We start from the raw sequence: 18,790 nt of genomic DNA, 5'->3' as shown, positions 1-18,790 counted from the left end.
AGTGCATTTTAAAACCAGATGTATTATTTTCACCTCACATATGACCTGGCCTTCAGGAGAAGAGATAACACATGTTCAGTGTAATGCAGCATGGTGGGCAGAGGCACCTGTGTGCTGCCTGCTGCTCAAACTAATTAGCCAAATGCCTGAGCTCCAAGGAGATCATGCAGAGACTGCTTCCCTCCTTATATGTAAGCAAAATATCTCACTCCTATGTGGTTTGCAGAGGAGAATGGGTGGCCAAGGAGTAGGTGCATGCTACAGGAAGTAGGTCTTCGAACACACATCTTCTAGTGGTGAATAACTGTCTACTGCTTAGCTTAACCTGCCAGCAATTTAAACCTAAGTCTGTGAACGCTGACACATACTTTGCCAGTTTTTGAACTAATCTGTTTGAAATGTAGAGGTTTCTGAGGATGTCTAGCTTCAGAGGACATCACCTACTGGTAGAGGGTGACATTGCAGTTTTCTTTTCTTTTTTTTCTTCTTTTTTCTCTTTTTTGTCTTGTTTTGTTCGTTTTTGTTTTTTGTTTTGTTTTGTTTTGTTTTGTTTTGTTGGATTTGGTTTTTTTCGAGGCAGGGTTTCTCTGTGTAGCCCTGGGTGTCCTGGAACTCACTCTGTAGACCAGGCTGGCCTCGAACTCAGAAATCTCCCTGCCTCTGCCTCCCAGAGTACTGGGATTAAAGGTGTGCGCCACCACCTCCCTGCTGCAGTTTTATTTTCTTGATGTTAAACTGTATAAAAAGGAGAAAGGACTGACTAGCCAGCATACCTACAGAGCCTGGGCTAAGACAAGGGAGGCAGCTAGCAGGGAGAGCTTGACCCCTGGACACCTGCACTGCCCTTCCCATACCTTCCTTCTGCCCAACCCATAGCTAGGACCCACACTCCTAAACAGAAAACCAGAATCACAGAATTATAGAACTATAGAATGCAAATCTGGAACTTAGAGCCGCTGCCTAAGTCTGCCCCTTATAAGGCATTCAAACCAATCTGCACAGACGCTGAGTTACCCTGCTGTCCTCCCAACAAGTAGGGGCATTCCCAACCCTCACCGGTCGGAAATTAAAGGGTCCGACTTTAGACTTTGCCTTTATATATGCCAGGTTACAACCAACAGCATCAGAAAAATAACTTCTGATGAAAGCCCATCTTCCCTCTTCATTGGGGCTAGCATGGTAGACGGAATGGGGGATGGGATGCTTCTGCGGCCCAGTAGATTGGTCATTAGTCCTGGGAGAGATCAGTTTCTACTCCACAGAAGAGGTTGTGCTCTGTGACACAAGTGTAATTTTACCAGCTGGCCTCAGAGCTACTCATATCATATAGTGTGTGCATACGTGTGAGTGTATTGCTCATGTGTATACGAGTGTGTGCATGCATTTATGTGTGTGCACATGTGTGCATGTTTGCACGTGCATGTGCACTGTGTGTGTGTGTGCGCACGTGTGTGTCTGCGTGTAGTCCCAATGACGGGGGCACATAAGGGTCTTTTTAGAACAACCTCTTTCTTCTCCCCACCTTTCAGCTCCCCTGTTTTTTGAATGAGTCCACATTCTTTAATGGCTTTTTCATAACACCTTCCTTTGGGTTTTATTTAATGTTGTTTAATTGGCTTCCTGTTAATTAAGACTGAGAATGAACTGGGCCATAAGCACTCACACAGAGCTAAAGATCAGCTAAAGTGGCCCTGAAGGAGAGGAAGCTCTAATCTGGGACCAGGTGGGCGGCACCGTTTCCTCCTCCTCCCTCCTCCCCTCCCTCCTCTCCTTCCTCCTCCCTTCCCTCCTCCCCTCCCTCCTCCGAGGTGGGCAGACTCCACTGAGCACTGTGGGATACCACCATCCCTTAAGGACCGCAGGAGGTGGAGCCTGGGGCCTGCACTGGGTCTGGCCCTTTCCTCATAGTCTCTGGGTCCTTTTAAGTTGTGCCCTTGTAGAAGTGTTCTGGCCATCACTTTTGCAAAAAGAATTTTAGGTGGTGTTCGCCTTGGGGTTATCTACCCTGCTTTCTACAGCCCGCTTCCTGTCAGGATCCTCCAGCTGTCTTTCATGAACACACTCTCGGTACACCGATGAGGATTTGGTTTCAAGAACATACAGTTGATTTCCTACCAACAACCCCTTGAGAGCTGTTTTCCCTCAGTTTATTTAGAGGGGAATTTAATTCACTAAGAAAACCTCCTCGTGAATGTTTTCAGTTTCTTTCTTTGACTGGAGGGGGAGGGGCTTTGTGCTGTGATCGGAAGACCATGGGTCACAGCATGCGTTTTCTGGCACCCAGAGAAAGGACAGGCAGGCTATAATGATGAAAGTTGCAGGCATTCTTTGAGTTGAGTCACAACTTTGAGGCATGAGATTGTCTGCTGGGCGCTGTTCACAATGGTTTTGCACTCCGTGTGTATACATACATACATGCACACACAGAGATACACACACTCGAACACACACATCAGTGACAGATGACCTATTGAAATAATTTCAGAGCCAGTCTGTGGTTGCTACGACAACCAATGCTCTCTTGGCTTTTATCTGGCCATGTGACAGGGACTTTGACGTCAGCCAGAGGCAGAGTCTGTGGCTGAGTCCGCACAGTCAAAGGCTTGTGAGAATCTGGTGGATGCTGGACCTCGGTGCTGTTGCTGCTGCAGCCGCTGCCGCTGTTGCTGCTGCTGCCGTCGCTACCGCTGTGGCTGTTGCTTCCCAGGGGCTGCAGGAGCATGGACTACTAAACCCCACAGTTCTTCAGCGTGAGGTAATCGGTTTGCTTTATAAAGCTTTATGAAACGGGAGTTACGTGCTTTCACAGCCCCTGATGGTTTTCCCTCCCCTCTTAACCTCCTACAACTTGCCTTCAAGAGCAGTTACTGACAAACCGAGCCAAAGAACGTGAGGCAGCTTCCAGTCACGAAATTCAGGCAGTCTCTGGAACTTGGTTAAATTTGGATTAATGTTCCATGAAGTAGGTTAAAATGTAATCTTTCTTGCGCAATGCTTGCTAACATACATTATTTAGAAATTCTCATTTTGCAGAGTGAGCCAAATTTGCTCCCCCCCCCCCCTGAGTTCTAGGGATCTCTCCTTCAGTATTGTCTGGGGTGGGGTAACTCCAGCACCCCCTTGCAGGGAGCAGCTAACTTTTCCTTGTTGCGGCTGCTGATCCTGCGTCAGCCCACAGCACTCTGGAATTTGGTTTCTACCTCATTTGCAGCATGTATAATTAGCAACAATGGGAACCGTGAGAAAAGACTCTAGACTTTGAAAGTTGTGGTTATTATTGTAAAGGGGGCTTTTGGTACTCTGTAAATAAGAGGGGAACTGTCAACAGCTTCCTGTTTAGAGAAAAAGAATCTGCAATATGCCAAGGAAGTTGGCGTGGGACCTTTATGTGTGTGCTTGTGGTTGTTTTGTGGGTGTTACTGTGAAGTGCTATTTTGTGGCTCTCTCTGAGAACCCGGGTGAAGAGGAGGGGCTGGCTGGCCTTTTCTAAGGAGTCCTATAACTGGTTGGTTCTGATCTTTATTCTTAAAAATAAGTATCTTGAGAAGAAAATAGTCTGGAACTAAATATACAGTGGTGTGAGGTCTAGCTTAACTGAAATGTAGATTTCAGATGCTCGATAAAAATTTGCTCCAGGTCTTGCGTGAGTAATTTGGTAACTCTGATCAGCAAGGATTTCTCCGACACACTGTGCTTGGTTGTTGTGTTTTTGCTGTGGTTTTGCCAGCTTCTTCTGCAGCTCGGAGTTTCAAAGAAACCTCAGGCTCTGAAGCAAACAGAAGCCTACATGGATAAACAGGTTTCTAGACCTTACAGATTTAACAGAAATGAGGCACATTTTAGACAGCCATCTGAAATAGAACCAGCATTCAAAGGAGCATAGATAGACCGGCTCTACTCTATATATGTGGACTGTAGGTTGATGATATAGTTATATTTTAGTTTGGTGAAAGAATGCATTGGTTTTTGCTTGTGTTACTGGGTTTAGAATTGTGAATTCTACATCTTGCTCTTGTGGGTGAGAATTCTGAAAGTCCTTAGCTGCAGCAATCCATGAATAACTGCTTGTATCAATTATTTTCTAAGCAGCTTTCAGTGAATGGACCTTTTGATCAGAGCTTCCATTAGGATTGTCCACTGTCTGACGTACCTGTATGTAACATGTATTTACTAAGACATCTTCCGGTCATTAGCTGGCCTCACAGTTCTCATAACCCAAACGCTACCTCTTTAATGTGTCAGCTGTCGTGTGACATTTCAGTCGAGCACGGAGAGGACCAGCTAGCATTACCATTTAAAAGCATCTCTTATAGTACACACTTGGTGCTTAACTTTCCTTGTCCCAAGTATGTTATCTTATTCTTTTTCTTGGTTCTCTCCCTGGGTTTTAAATTCACAAGATGATTATGTACGACACCCCCATGGCCTCATGCATGAGTCTGGATTCCAACAATTAAAAATGTGTGAGAGAGTCGGTGTCAGTGGCAAAATGTCAGTGGTAAAGTTGGGGAAAGAGCCTTCCTGATGAAAAGAGATTTCAAAACCTCGAGCCTCCTTTTTTCTTTTTCCAAAATAAGGAAAGGAGGCTCACGAGAAGCACCTGCAGCGACCAGTCTGCGCTGCTTTCAAGGTCGAGTGTGTCTCGGCCTCAGAAGATGCCAGCATGGAATGATTTACTCTAGAAACCTGGCTGCTGAATTATTAAAGGCTCTGTGTCTAGTTTCAGAAAGCCTTAACCCTTTCGGTGCCATGGACATGTCTGGCAATCGGGTGATGCCTGTGGACTCTGTTGCAGAATGGTATCTGGAATGCATAAAACAAAGTATGCTGGGTTGCAAAGGAAACTACTTTTCATTAAAATGTGTCTTTTAAAAAAAAGAGTTTGAAAGAGAGCAGGGAGGGGGGAGGGATATACAGAAGAGGGAGGGGTGGGGGAGGGGGCATGCAGAAGGCGTAGGAGAGAGCAAAGAGAATGGGAAAGATGAAGTTGTTATCGTATAATTTCAAAACATAAAAAATAATAAAAAATAAAGTGTACTATCTTTTCATTAAGACAGGATAATTGCTTCATTAATATGTTATTAAGTCATATAGCCTACCATCCATCAAGTGCAATAGCTACCACAATAATGGGGCGGTGTTACTCATGAATGCAGTTTTGAAATAGAGTTAGTCTAAGAATTGCAATATGAAATGCAAATATCTGTGATTTGTCTTGGCAACGTCCCAGGCACCGTGGTTTGTGACCCACATTTTAATGGAAGGAAATACTAAATTTCAGTTTGGGGTTGTGGAAATAAAGAGACGGTTTTTTTTAACCACCCAATTTCTTGGGGTTCTTCTGACTGAATTCTGTCTGCTCTGGAGGTAACTAATATGTGAGCTTGTGGGACCAAAGGACATAGAATCCCCCCGCCCACCCCCACCCCCGACAAAGTTCATAACCTCATTTTCGTTCCACAGCATCTGATTTTATTCTTGGACCATGAGAATTTCGCAGTACACTCTAAATACCTGGTGCCGACCGGGATGGCACGGCACGCTTCCTCAACTTGCCTTTAATACCCCACCGCCGCCATTCTTAACCCGTCTTCTGTTACCTGCGCTGAGGAACTCTTACCTGGGTAGATATGGGTTTTGAGGAAAACAGAACATTGACAGGTCACTCAAGTTCAAACCTTGCGCCACAGAGGACCGTAGCTGTTTACAAAGAGACCTTCTCACACGAGGAAGATAAGTGGGCGGTGCTTACATGAAGCATGCTGGGAAAAGGAGCCACTTCCCAGAAGTGGGTGCTTAACATAGTTAAGGCCAAAAAGGAGGTGTGAGTGTTGTTGTGTAGTGTCATGTGTCAGAAAAACTCTCATTCCCTACATTGTTCTGAATGGGAAGAAAATAGTGTTGTCTTTCCTCTGTGCAACAAGGGAACTTGGCTGTCCATCGGCTGCTGTCAAAGCCCTGTGTTTAGAGAGACCAAAGCCATCCTTTCAATTACGTCAGCTCCTACCACACCAGCGTGTGAAAGAGCGGAGCTAAGATGTTTTTGCACAAGCTGTTGTTTAAACCAAATCCAAATCCCTTGCATTTGAAATGGAAGCTGAGTAATTTTTCGTGTGGTCTCAGAGGGATTATGAAAGAGGATGTTCTCAAATAGTTCTTGCTGTTTGGATTAGGAAAAACACCTGCTCAGAGTTTGAGTCTCTGTAGCAACCTGCAGAGAAACTTGGAGAAAGTCTATCGTCCCCAGCTGTCCCCTGCTTCTTGCTGGAGGTGTTGGAAACCTCAGCGCAGGAAGGAATGTGTCGTGACCTTTTATGAAGTCGACTTTTCTTTAAATGGTATCTTGGGACGGAAGGCAACTAGCAACAGCTTTACAAAATTCAACATTTTTTTTATTGTTTCCATAAGAGATGCCATAAAAGTTAGTGTTCATTGAGACTTTTATACAGAAATTATATGATAAATATTAAGTTCACTGGTGCTACATTCTCCAGACCAATACAGTTTTCATCTCTGTGCTTAAATTTATAGCTTTTTTGTAAAATATATCTATAGATGTCATTAATGTCATGCTGAAATGGCTCAGTGCTTAAGGGCACTTGCTCTTCCAAAGGACCTCGGTTCCCAGAAACCATGTCAAAGGGCTCACAGCTGCTTATAATTCCAACTACAGGGAATCTGACAGCCTCTTCTGGCCTCCACAGGCACCTGCATACATGTGGCATACACTCACATAGGCGCACACAAATGCATAAACAGAAATGACAACTTTTTAATTAAATTATCCTATGGTGATCTAGAATGGAATAGACTCATGTCACAATAAAGTCCTATACTTGATTGGCAGGCAAGAAAAGATATTCCAGTCGTTGCCTTTCATAATCAGAGGCTTTTCACTGTCTGTGAGTTCAGTGACTCCAGCAAAGCCAAGGCCTGGGCATCCTCCTTAAGCAGCTGTACTGGCTACTGTTGCTGGGCCAAAAATACCCAACAAAGGGAAGGATTTGGCCAGGCATGGTGGCACATGCCTTTAATCCCAGCACTCAGGAGGCAGAGACAGGCGGATCTCTGTGAATATGAGGCCAGCCTGGTCTAAAAAGCAAGTTCAGAACAGCCAGGGATGCACAGAGAAAACTTATCTCAAAAAACAAAACAATACAAACACAAAATAAACAAACACAAAACAACAAACAAAGGGAGGTATTGTTCTAGCTCACAGTTAAAGGGATGTAGTCCATCACAGCAAGGACAGGGTGACATCAGGACCACAAGGCAGCTGGTCACATTACATTCTCAATCAGGAAGTAGAGCCAGATGAATACTGGGTCTCAGCTTGCTTCCTCCAGTTTTATTTCCTCCAGGGCCCTGGCTCATAGAATGGTGCCTCCCACAGTCAGGATGGATTTTCCCACCTTGAGCTACCCAGTCTGACAACTTCCTGTGTGTTGTCATAGATTTAATCTGTCTCCTTAGGTGATCCTAGATCCTGTCATGCTGACAATCAAAATTAACCATTCCATCAAGGTAAACGTTTTAAATGATGACTCTGAAATGTCTCCATTTCTATTACACGTGTGTTAGACATAAAGCCAAAGAGTATGACTGTATGCTAAGGGACTCCCATAGACCACAGATCAGTTCTGTGATAATCAAATTTACAACATCTTGAAGGCACAAAACAGTGTTCCACAAAAGTGATGTCACCCCATGCAATCCCATGTCACTGCAGCAGGATCAGTCATATCTCTGTCACTTACTCGGTGGCTTCTGTAGGCATCATATTACTTTAGGCATTTTGGGTCCCCTCTTACCATGACCCATTGGAGCATAGAGCTGTCATGGCTCTGACATCCTGACTGAGCCTTCAGTCTTTGATACATCCAGTAAATCCTGAACACCTGCTATGTGCCAATATTGGACTAGACATGAGAGATACTATCCAGGGAAAAAAATAAGTCAGGTCCCCACTCTTGGCCACTTTATAGTCTAACTGGATAGGGAACAAAAATCCAGGATTCCTTCCCTCATGGATACACAGTTTACTGTAGTCAAAAAGCCTGGAAAACATTAGATTCTACTCCAGAATCAAACTGTAGAAGAGGCAGCTATTGAATAGCTAGCAAAAGGAGATTGGTGAGCAATTTCTTTTCACCTGATTGAATCCGAGATTCCAGGTGAGTATGTCAAGCCTGTTCCCGGTGGGCCAAAGGTTATCTGTGCCTCATTCAGGACATAAGTGTCCAAGAAAATAATTTACTCTTATGCCAATACTCGGAGTTATTTAAAGGATAGGATCCACATTTCTCTTTAGAAATAATCTTTACATTGGTACCCAAATATCTCCCATGTTTTCTGTGTTAACCATTAAGAACAGGCTCTCTGCTTCAGTAAGAAGACCTGGGTTCTGATGGTGCAGTACAATGCATTCTGATTTCATTCACAAATCTGGTTTGAGAAAAATGCTGTTTCACACAGGCGCCCAGGGACTCCAGCTCCTCCTAAGTCAATCTGAGTGTAAATTCTGTCTTTACCACTTTGTATTGGTTCTTTTTTTTTTACCAAAGTCACTGTTTCTCATTTGGACAACGCTAGTACCTATCTCATGGGGTTTTGAAATCAACTCCTTCAATAGCAATTGGCAGACATAATAGTTTGATCTCCTATCAGTTGTCTAAGCCTCTGCCAATGATGCCAGCACCATCCAAGAGGCTGGACAAAAGCATTTTCAGGGTTAGAAAAGGTGTATCCCTGGTGTTGTTATAATAATAGATAACTCTAAGGAAGCTATATAGACATCTAAGTTCTTTTCATAGTAGCTATTTCCCCCTGAAACATCCAGTTTATTAATTGAGGAAGCAGAGAGACAGAGAACTTAATAAAATTTCCAGTGTCACCAAGTTTATTAGGAACCTCTATTGTTTGGCTCCAAAATCCTGTCTTCATTCACTATGCAGCTCTGCTCTTCCGGTTGGGACATGGTAGATTTTCCTTTAGAAGTGCTGTTACAGGTTGTGGCAGATTATAATCTCAAAAGTGGTCAGGAAATCCTAATCACTCCAGTGGATTCTTGTGAAATATTGTCATTCTGTATCATGAGACTCCACTGTATCACCCTTCTAACCTAAAGGAGTTTGTGATTTGCCCAGCTAAGAGACTTTAGTGAGATGATGCTACACAAATTTCAAGGAGAGCTCATAAAAAGATACAATTCCCCGTTCTCTACAGCTCTCTTGTTAATCTCATGTTTTATATTCACCCCTGGCACCCAGCCTCCACGTGTGAAGAAGCCCAGACATATGGAGAGGCCATATATAGTTGTTTCAGCTGTCCTAGCCAATATTCAACACCAACTGTCAAATATGTGAATGACAGACTCTGAAGATGACTCCAGTGCCCTGCTGTGGGGTTTCTCCCCCTGTCCTTATGCCAGGCTGATAAATTATCCTCTCTGAGCCTTTCCTCGCAGTTGACTTAAGCCCAAAAGCTTTGGGTCAACGGTTTAGGTCGTCTGAGTAAATAGTACACAGAAGGTGATGGTGCAATATGTATGTGAGGCTTCGACTTTAGAAGCATAAAGGTTAAAGGGCGTTTGTGCTTTCATACAAGTATATGGCTTAACCTGAAATAATTTCTGAGGAAAAGTGTCTTTCAGCCGATTTATGAATGGGCATAGCTGAGTCTGTGAGCTGCTTACCAAGCAAGCATGAGGACCGGAGCCCCGATTCCCAGAACCCACTTAAAAGGCCGAATGTAGTTGTATGCTTCTGTTGGTCAGGGTAGAGTGGGGTGGATTAGGATATGGACCAAACCTTGGGGGCTCACTAGACAGCAAGTTAGCTAAAACAAGTGAGCTCTAGGTCCCAGTGAGAGACTTTGTCTCAAAAACCTAAGATAGAAGAGCAATTGAAGAAGAAATCCTGACATCAATCTCTGGTCTCCACCTGTGCCTGTTCAGACAAGTGCAACACACACATATATACTATATACTCCCCACACACACTCAAACACGTAAGCATGAATTGTCCCGCGCTACCGTCTCGCCAGCAAGAACGACGCGGCACACTTAGGATCCTTCTGTAGAACGCTTTATGCCTCTTGAGAGGAAGAGCATAAGCTTACATGGCGGAGACCCCGAGGGAGCGCGAACCCAAGTCTTATATAGGCAAGTCCTCCCGCCTTGGACGTGGTGTACCCTGGTTGGCTGCGGCTCATTACCCCATATGACGCCACGAGGTAGGCGGAGACTCAGTGGCGGGAAACTCCGCTTGGGCATGCGCACTCGGCCTGTTTACGGCTCAGCAAGAACAGGAAGTAGGCGCCATCTTGTAATGGAGATCATAGGAGCATTCGGGCGGCCCCCAACATCTCACCCTTTTTGATTTACTATGAGGGCTAACAGATAACCTGGTTAGAAGGTGGAGACAGAGATCGTCCCTCCCTGTGAAAAATCAGACCATGTACGGTGAGAAATCAGACCATGTACGGGGATATCCCCTAGACTCCTTGCTATGTCCGGGGTATCCTCGACCTGTCCTCTGCCGTTTTTTGGGAGAGGGGAGACTTGGGCAGGTAACCCCTATGCTGGGCGATATGCCTCCTGGAGGTGATTTAGCCTCCATGCGATACCTCGTTCAACAACCTTCCCCAGGCGCCAGTCCAACACTCTGCCATGTGCAATGAGCTTAACTCCAGGCGTGCAAGAGCTGTTTGGGCCGGCTTTCTATTGCCTCAGGATTGACAGCCATACTTCTGTGGAGGTTCCATTCTCCAGAGCTGCAAGTGCCTGCGCAATGACCATTTTGTCTCGTTTACTTTGGGTTCTGAGCCTACAGACCAACCATAGCAGTAACACCAGCCCGCAGCAGACAGCCATGCCAAACATTCCCACCCCCACCCATTCCTTGAAGTAGGAAACAGCCGATGAGACCCAGGAGGACAATCCTCTGGTGAAGGATAGATCAAGTCGTGTGGAGTTAATCTGGAGCACTGCGGTTCGAAGCTCGCGAAGCGTCTGCTCGAACTCGGAGGTCCAATTCTGTAACATGAACTGAGACAAACTCTTAGAAAGATTAGCAGCTCTGGTAAATTTTTCATAAGGGATGGAGGTAATGCATAGGCCAGGGAGCTTCTGCTCGCAGCCTAGTTGAGCCATCTGCCAAAGGATGTCCAATTGTTCCTGAACTAAATCAATGCGCTGGTTGACCAGCATAAGGCCTCCCTGTATCTGGGTATTGGCCGAATTCTGTTTGTCAATCGCCAATGACACATTTGCTGATAAATCATTAATACTCTGGGCCGCTTGGACAGATCCAGAGAGCGCAAGGGCTGCGGCAGTGGCTGAGGCGGTAACTGCTGTGGCGGCTATCACTGCTACAATAATAGCTGAGATGCCAAAGTCTCTTTTCTGCCTGAACAGAGTCATGCTGTTAGGTGCATTCACGGGGATGGGCACAAAGCGGGGCATTCGGGTGATCACGGCCATGGGGAATCGCTGCGCATCCCAGCACAGAGTGTAAAAACAGCCCCCGTGACCACAGTCTAACACTTCCGTCACCCGACTCAAGTTGCTAACTATCCAAATGAAGGGTGGCCACACACAGACAGGGGCGGCTGGAAATTCCTCATGGGCAAAAGCCTTATACTTCACATCACTCATAGTCCATTGTCCTGAGCCAGACTCGTCTACGGTCCCTTTCCAATCAAATTCCAACTGGCCCATCTCCCCTCGGCCTCCTTTTATCATAGCTAAAGGTGAGAGGTCTGTGCAGCTACCATTAATCCCGCACAACAACCATTGGTCAAAGGGGTTAGCATTAGCCTGGCTGGGATCCATGTTTGTGAAATTGTGTCCTTGCCCAATGAAGGGAGAGAAGGAGAACAAACCTTCGATAGCCCAGCCAGCATCTCTGGATTGACATCCAGTCCAAGGCAGGGCTAATTTAACATCCTGCCGTCCAGTGCAGAAGGGGGCAAGCTTGGGTTGGATTGGCGGGGAGGATGCTTTCCTGGTCATATTGAATTGTGGCCACCACCCATAGAGAACCGTGGCATTTGCAACAATTTTAGAGCTGGGGCCGCCTACAGTGGCTTCCTTCAGCCATGCAGAAGAGGAATTGCTTAGTATGATGCATGGACCGTTGAAGCCATCTTCCTTAATGTGGAAGCAGAGGCTTCCTGCTAAATGCAGGGATCTGTTCTCTTGTAGTTGTTCTATCTGCATATCCTTGGGTAGGTAAGCAAGACCCAGATTCTCGTTAGTTGCAAAGAAGCGGGGAAAGACCTGTGTGTTATACATCACCGGCATAGGTAGGGGAAAGGTTGACATGATCCCCCAGCGTGGTTCTCCTTGAGCAAACCCGACTCTGATCGTCAGGATCATCAGCAGAAGGGGCTTGTTCATCTTTATCGACTGGCCGGGTTGTATTTTTTCCTTGGTCCAATATGATTCGCGTAAGCCTTTCGGGGACCCAAAAAGGATTCTCTTCATTCTGTGGAAAAACACAAACAGCTCCCCTGGATCTTATTAGAATAGGATCCGGGCCTTTCCATTCATTGGTTAGCACATCCTTCCACTTTACAAGCTCCTTAGGCCGTTGTGGTTCCGAGCAATGTCGATCTGCTGCAGTCTGGTCATGCTCGTCCAAATTTAAAAAATTCATAGTAAAGAGTGCTACCGCTATAGCAACCCTTGGTATAGGGGGTAAATCCTCCGCTATTCCCCCTTTTTGTTTTATTAAGTAGGATTTGAGCGTACGGTGGGCTCGCTCAATAATGCCTTGTCCCTGAGGGTTATAAGGCAGACCTGTGATATGGATAACCTGCATTTGTAAGCAGAATTGTTTAAATTTTTGAGAGGTGTAAGCAGGTCCATTATCAGTTTTCAAACATTTAGGTTTCCCCCAGGCACTCCATGCCTCGAGGCAATGTTGAATGACTTGGGAGGTTTTTTCTCCCGTGAGTGGCGAAGCATGGAGGACACCAGAGCATGTGTCTATGGACACATGAACATATTGTAGCTTTCCAAATGAAGGAATATGCGTGACATCCATCTGCCACACTTGCAGGGGAGAGATCCCTCTGGGGTTCACACCCGTATGATGAGCGGGGAGGAACTGGCAGCAGTTCTGACATTGAGTGACAATGTCCCGGGCTTCCTTTCTAGTTAGTGAGAAGCGTCTGCGTAATGTTTCTGAGGTGACGTGAAAATTATCATGAAACTCCCTTGCAGCTTGTAGAGGGGAAGCAAGGGCCATGGCAGCCAACCTGGTGGCCTTATCGGCTAGGTCGTTGCCCAGGGCCATCGGTCCAGGAAGCCCTGAATGCGCCCTGATGTGTGCAATATAAAAGGGTGCACTCCTCTTTAATAAGCAATCCTGTATTTTTTGAAAGAGGGCTGCCACTCTGCTGGTGGGTTTTATAATACCAGCCGTCTCAAGCATAGCGACTGCATTAACCACATAAGATGAATCAGAGATGATATTAAGAGGACCTAAGAACTTTTGAAGGACTTCCAATACTACTAGGCATTCCACCATTTGAGGAGAGGTTTCTGCATATTGTCGTGAGAACACCCTAGAGCCCACGACATACGCTCCTTTTCCACTCTTGGAGCCATCTGTGTATACCATTAATCCTTCTCTCAGCGGAGTGGGAGACGTAACTCGGGGGAAGATCACAGGATGAAGGGCTGCAAATTGCAGCAGAGGATGTTTTGGATAGTGATTATCAATCCTCCCTAAGAAGGTAGTAACCAGTATGGCCCAATCATTTGAGGTGGCTGCCAATGTTTGTACCTGAGAAGAATTGTAGGGGACCAGGACAGAAGTAGGGTGCCTGCCAAAATGTTCTACAGCCAGCTTCAAGCCTTTAAGGGCGAGTTGAGCTATGGCTGCGGGGTACCAGTCAATGATCCTCTGGGGAGAGGCATTCGGGTGGACCCATAACAGGGGCCCATCTTGCCACAGAACTGCAGTGGGTAGCTTTCTTGTTTTAAATACACAGAGGAAAAAGGACTGGGAGCTGTTAATGCGATGCAACTGTGCTTTCTCTATAGCCTCTTCTACTAGGAGGAGTGCTGCTTCTGCAGCAGGCGTCAAGGACCGAGGGGAAGCAATATGGGCGTCCCCTTCTAGAATGTCAAAAAGAGGTTTTAAGTCTGCTGTGGGAATTCTGAGAAATGGGCGAAGCCAATTAATATCTCCTAGCAGTTTTTGGAAATCATTCAGGGTACATAAGTCTTTTCTATAAATTTTTATTTTTTGCGGGCGAATCCGGTCGGGGAGAATAACAGTGCCCAAAAACTGGCCCGTATCGGAGAATTGAACCTTTTCGGTAGCAATTTGAAGGCCCCAATGCTGCAGAGCCCTCACCAACAGAGGATAAGCTTTTTTGAGAGTCTCCTGTTCCCTGTGGCACATGAGCACGTCATCCATGTAATGAATTATGATTATCGCAGGGAACTTCTCCCTAACAGGCTTTAAGGCTTCTTGCACATACAGCTGGCATATGGTGGGACTGTTGGCCATCCCCTGGGGTAACACTCTCCATTGAAATCTTTTATCTGGCTCCATATGATTAACTGAAGGGACAGTGAATGCAAAGCGCTGTCTATCAGAGGCGTGTAGAGGGATAGAGAAAAAGCAATCCTTTATATCTATTATGATTAGGTTCCAATCCCTAGGCAGTGCAGAGAGGACCGGAAGCCCCCGTTGCACCGCCCCAAGGGGGTGCATCTGCTCATTAATGGCTCTCAAGTCATGCAGTAACCTCCACTTTCCCGATTTCTTTTTTATCACAAAAATAGGGGTATTCCATGGGGAGGTTGATGGTTCTATATGTCCCAGAGCCAATTGTTCAGTGACCAGAGTGGTCACCGCAGCCAATTTCTCGGAGGTCAAAGGCCACTGAGGAACCCACACCGGGGCCTCCGTTTTCCATGGTATGGGTCGTACTGCCCCAGTGGCACTTAGGAAAAACCCAATCCCTGCCTACCTTGCCTCGGGCTGGGCATGAGTGGCTCTACACGTCCCTGCTCATATCTGCCCAATCCTTTGCCTTTCTCATATCCCATGTTCTGCATAATTTTACGCGCTTGGGGCGAGTATTCATTTGACAGCGTAAGGCCAAGATCCTGCATGACATCTCGGCCCCACAAATTTACCGGCAAGGGGAGAACATAGGGGGTGAATACACCCTTCTGTCCCTCTGCTGTCCTCCAGGTGAGCGTGGTGGAGCTAATAGTTGGGTGAGCACTGTACCCCAGTCCCTGTAACGAATGCGAGGCTTCAGTAACTGGCCATGATCTTGGCCACCAATAGGAGGAGATAATGCTTTTGTCTGCCCCAGTGTCTAAAATGCCTTCAAAACTTTTCCCATTGACCTGCAGGAGTAGCTTGGGCCGTTCCTGTAGGCCAACTATCAGGTATGCTGAGTCCTGACCGGTAGATCCCATTCGGTCGCCTCGGGAATCTTGGTGTGGGGAATCTTGGCGTGGGCCCGGCAAAAACAGTAGCTGAGCTATCCTATCCCCTTTGCTTATTGAGAATACGCCCTTGGGGCAGGAGCACAAGGCCTGGATCTCTGGAGCATGTTGATTATCAATTATGCCTGGATATACAATCAGTCCCTGTAGCGTGAGTGATCCCCGGCCCAGGAGGAGCCCGATCGTCCCTGAAGGCAGAGGAGCGGGCAACTGGACAGGAATGGGTTGTACCCCCATTTGAGGCATTAGTAGGAAATCGGAAGAGGCGCACAAGTCCAATCTGGCGCCTGGTTCGGGGGAGCGGGCCCTGGTGTCTGGGGATATCGGTACCCATATTTCTGTGGGCCCTGGGACCAAGGGCCCACTCGCCCGTTTTTTGACTCTTCATTCCTTGAGCCTTCTCTAGGGGGGAGCAAATTACCTTTCAGATCTCTCACTGAGTGACATTGATCAGTTTTATGGTATCCTTTGCCACACCGCATACAAAGTGTCAAATTTTTCTGACTCTTGCAATCTCTCTTCAGGTGCCCAGGCTTTCCGCAATTAAAGCAGACACGCCTGTCAGGGCCCCGAGGAGGGCGTTCCCGAGACTGTAAGATGGCGGCAGCCAGTCCTGCATTAGTTAGTGGGCCACCTAGCTCCCGGCACACTCTGAGCCAATCTTGTAATCCTTTATTCTTTCGGGGAGCTATTGCTGTGCGGCATTCCTGCGTGGCCTGCTCAAAGATGAGTTGCTCTATAAAGGGCATGGTGGCCTCAGAGTCCCCAAAGATTCGCCCCGCCGCTTCAGTCATTCTAGCCACAAAATCAGAGAAAGGTTCCTGGGTCCCCTGTATGATCTTGGTAAGCTGACTACTTCCCTCCCCTCTTTTTGAAAGAGCTTTCCATGCCCTGATTGCTGTACTTGATATCTGTTGATATACTCCCCATGGATAGTTAGTTTGATTGGCGGCATAGTGCCCCTGCCCCGTTAGCATATCAAAAGTCCATTGCTGCTGTTCGGGTGTTAGGGAGGCAGCATTGGCCCTAGCCTGATCTTGGGCTGCCTCGTGCCACAAGGCCTTCCATTCTAGGTACTGCCCCATGCTGAGAAGCGTGGCCTTGGCCACCGTCTGCCAATCGGTGGGTGTCATGGCGTCCCCTGCCAGCCGGTCTAACTGGGCCAATGTGAAATTGGCCGAGACCCCATATTTTCTAACGGCCTCAGCCAGTTCTTTAATCCTACCATATTCCACCGGGGCATACGCCCGATCAGTGTTCTCCAGGCTTTCAAAAACGGGAAAGGACATCCGGAGCTTTCTCCTCACCCTCTCTGGTAGGAAAGAGAAGGTTCCATGGCGCGCCTCATAAGGAGGGGGCGCCGAGGGTGTCTTTGCAATGGTCATGGCAAGGTGAGGGTTCCTACTCCGCCCATTTGGAGGTAGGCGGTCCTCAGGATAATATCTTTCCTTCTTATACCTCGCCGCTTCATCTAGTTCAGTTTCCTCATCTGGGTCAAGGCCCTCATCTTCCGAGCTACTCAAGTTACTCAGGCTGTCTGAGTCACTTATCTGCAGAGCTCGCAGCTCACGGACGGGGTATAGATTACTCCCTCCGTCCATCTTTCCAAGGTTGGAGGAGTTTTTAACTTCTCTTTTATACACTCCCTTGTCCATAGACTTTCCAGGAGGTCCATTTTCCTTATATCTAGGTTCCTTAAAATACTCTCCCTTGTCCGTAGACTTTCCAGGAGGTCCATTTTCCTTATATCTAGGTTCCTTAAAATACTCTCCCTTGTCCGTAGACTTTCCAGGAGGTCCATTTTCCTTATTCTGGGCCCATTTCTTTTTACGTGCACCTAACCTCTCACTGCGCTCAGTTTCTGATATGCTGTCCTGGACTTCTTCGAGAACACTTCGGCCCTTGGCAACGGCAGTCTGGCAGTCCCTATCCTCCAAGCAGTTTTTAATGAGTTTCCATATTGCTGTCCTGCTACCTAACTTGTTCCATGAGACCAAGGTCAACGACGTGGAGCAGACATACCAGGGAGCCACTCGATCTATCTCTCTCGTACAAAGTTCCTAAGCGTTCAGTTAGCAATCTTGATATCTCGTTGTTTCAGCACAGCCTCTAAGGCGGGCCACAACCGATTGGGATGAGCGCACTCGCGGCTTATCTACGTCCGTCTTACCGGTGCGAGAAACAGAAGGTAAAAGGACCGCACGCTGCTCCCTTATCTATGAGAGACTGAGGCGTGGGCTCAGGTGCCGCCGCTTATCTATGTCGGCCTTACCACACCTAACACCAACCTTTATGAATGCAAAAGGAAACTATCAGAGAAAGTAGGAGCGCTCTCAGGACAATGACCAAGGCCTCAAGACTGCCTTCCCAAGGTGGAGAGAGATTCTACCCGAAGTCCAAAAAAGACATACCTCTCTGGGCGACTTCACCTACAGTTCTGAATCCACCCCGAGTTCGAGGGGTCTCCGGTGGTGCTGACGATGGTCTGGTCGTGTTTCCCGGGTTTCGGCACCAGTTGTCCCGCGCTACCGTCTCGCCAGCAAGAACGACGCGGCACACTTAGGATCCTTCTGTAGAACGCTTTATGCCTCTTGAGAGGAAGAGCATAAGCTTACATGGCGGAGACCCCGAGGGAGCGCGAACCCAAGTCTTATATAGGCAAGTCCTCCCGCCTTGGACGTGGTGTACCCTGGTTGGCTGCGGCTCATTACCCCATATGACGCCACGAGGTAGGCGGAGACTCAGTGGCGGGAAACTCCGCTTGGGCATGCGCACTCGGCCTGTTTACGGCTCAGCAAGAACAGGAAGTAGGCGCCATCTTGTAATGGAGATCATAGGAGCATTCGGGCGGCCCCCAACATGAATGAGCTATAAGACACATCCTGCTTATAAATCTGAAGAACAGCCTATATACCGTGCTATTGCTGGGTCTGCAGGTGACCATCTGTGCCCTAATGAAGCACCACTCACAGCCTCCTGCCTGCTGTCCCTCCCTGTGGAGGCTGTGTGCACGGCCTTGTACTCTCTTCTCTGTCCTCTGTGTCCCCCCCCCCTCTCGCTCTCTCACACACACACACACACACACACACACTCTGTCTAACCTGCGGCCTGATGTCTCCTTAACACTCCCTTTGACCCATTCCCAATGCTTTGGGGACCATTTTTCACTCTAATGGTAAAACTAGGGAAATCCTTAGGTGGGGTAATACTTAGCTCACTCAGAAGCCCTTTTCCCTCTTACACAAGCTGCCTAAGTGGCAGGTGTCCTGCTGGCTGTGACTTCTCGTGCCAGTCGAACAGTGCACTGGA

At 47.2% G+C, this 18,790-nt stretch overlaps 1 protein-coding gene across 5 annotated transcripts in view; it reads left to right on the top strand.

The window, feature by feature from the left end:
* Positions 1-18,790, top strand: part of Ncald (neurocalcin delta) — a 445,096-nt gene that overhangs the window by 323,920 nt on the left and 102,386 nt on the right. For 2 of the 5 annotated variants that reach the window (XM_052160537.1, XM_052160542.1), the window contains exon 1: positions 2,577-2,755. The exons of the other annotated variants lie outside the window; for them this stretch is intronic. The gene's annotated coding sequence lies outside the window, so the exon portion shown is untranslated. Of the gene's footprint in view, positions 1-2,576; positions 2,756-18,790 lie in introns of those variants that run through there. 5 annotated transcript variants of the gene reach the window in all.

Source organism: Apodemus sylvaticus, chromosome 17, assembly GCF_947179515.1.
Source record: "Apodemus sylvaticus chromosome 17, mApoSyl1.1, whole genome shotgun sequence".
Classification (NCBI taxonomy): Eukaryota; Metazoa; Chordata; class Mammalia; order Rodentia; family Muridae; genus Apodemus; species Apodemus sylvaticus.
The sequence above is the reverse complement of the archived record's forward strand: the minus strand, read 5'-3'. Positions and strand labels throughout refer to the sequence as shown.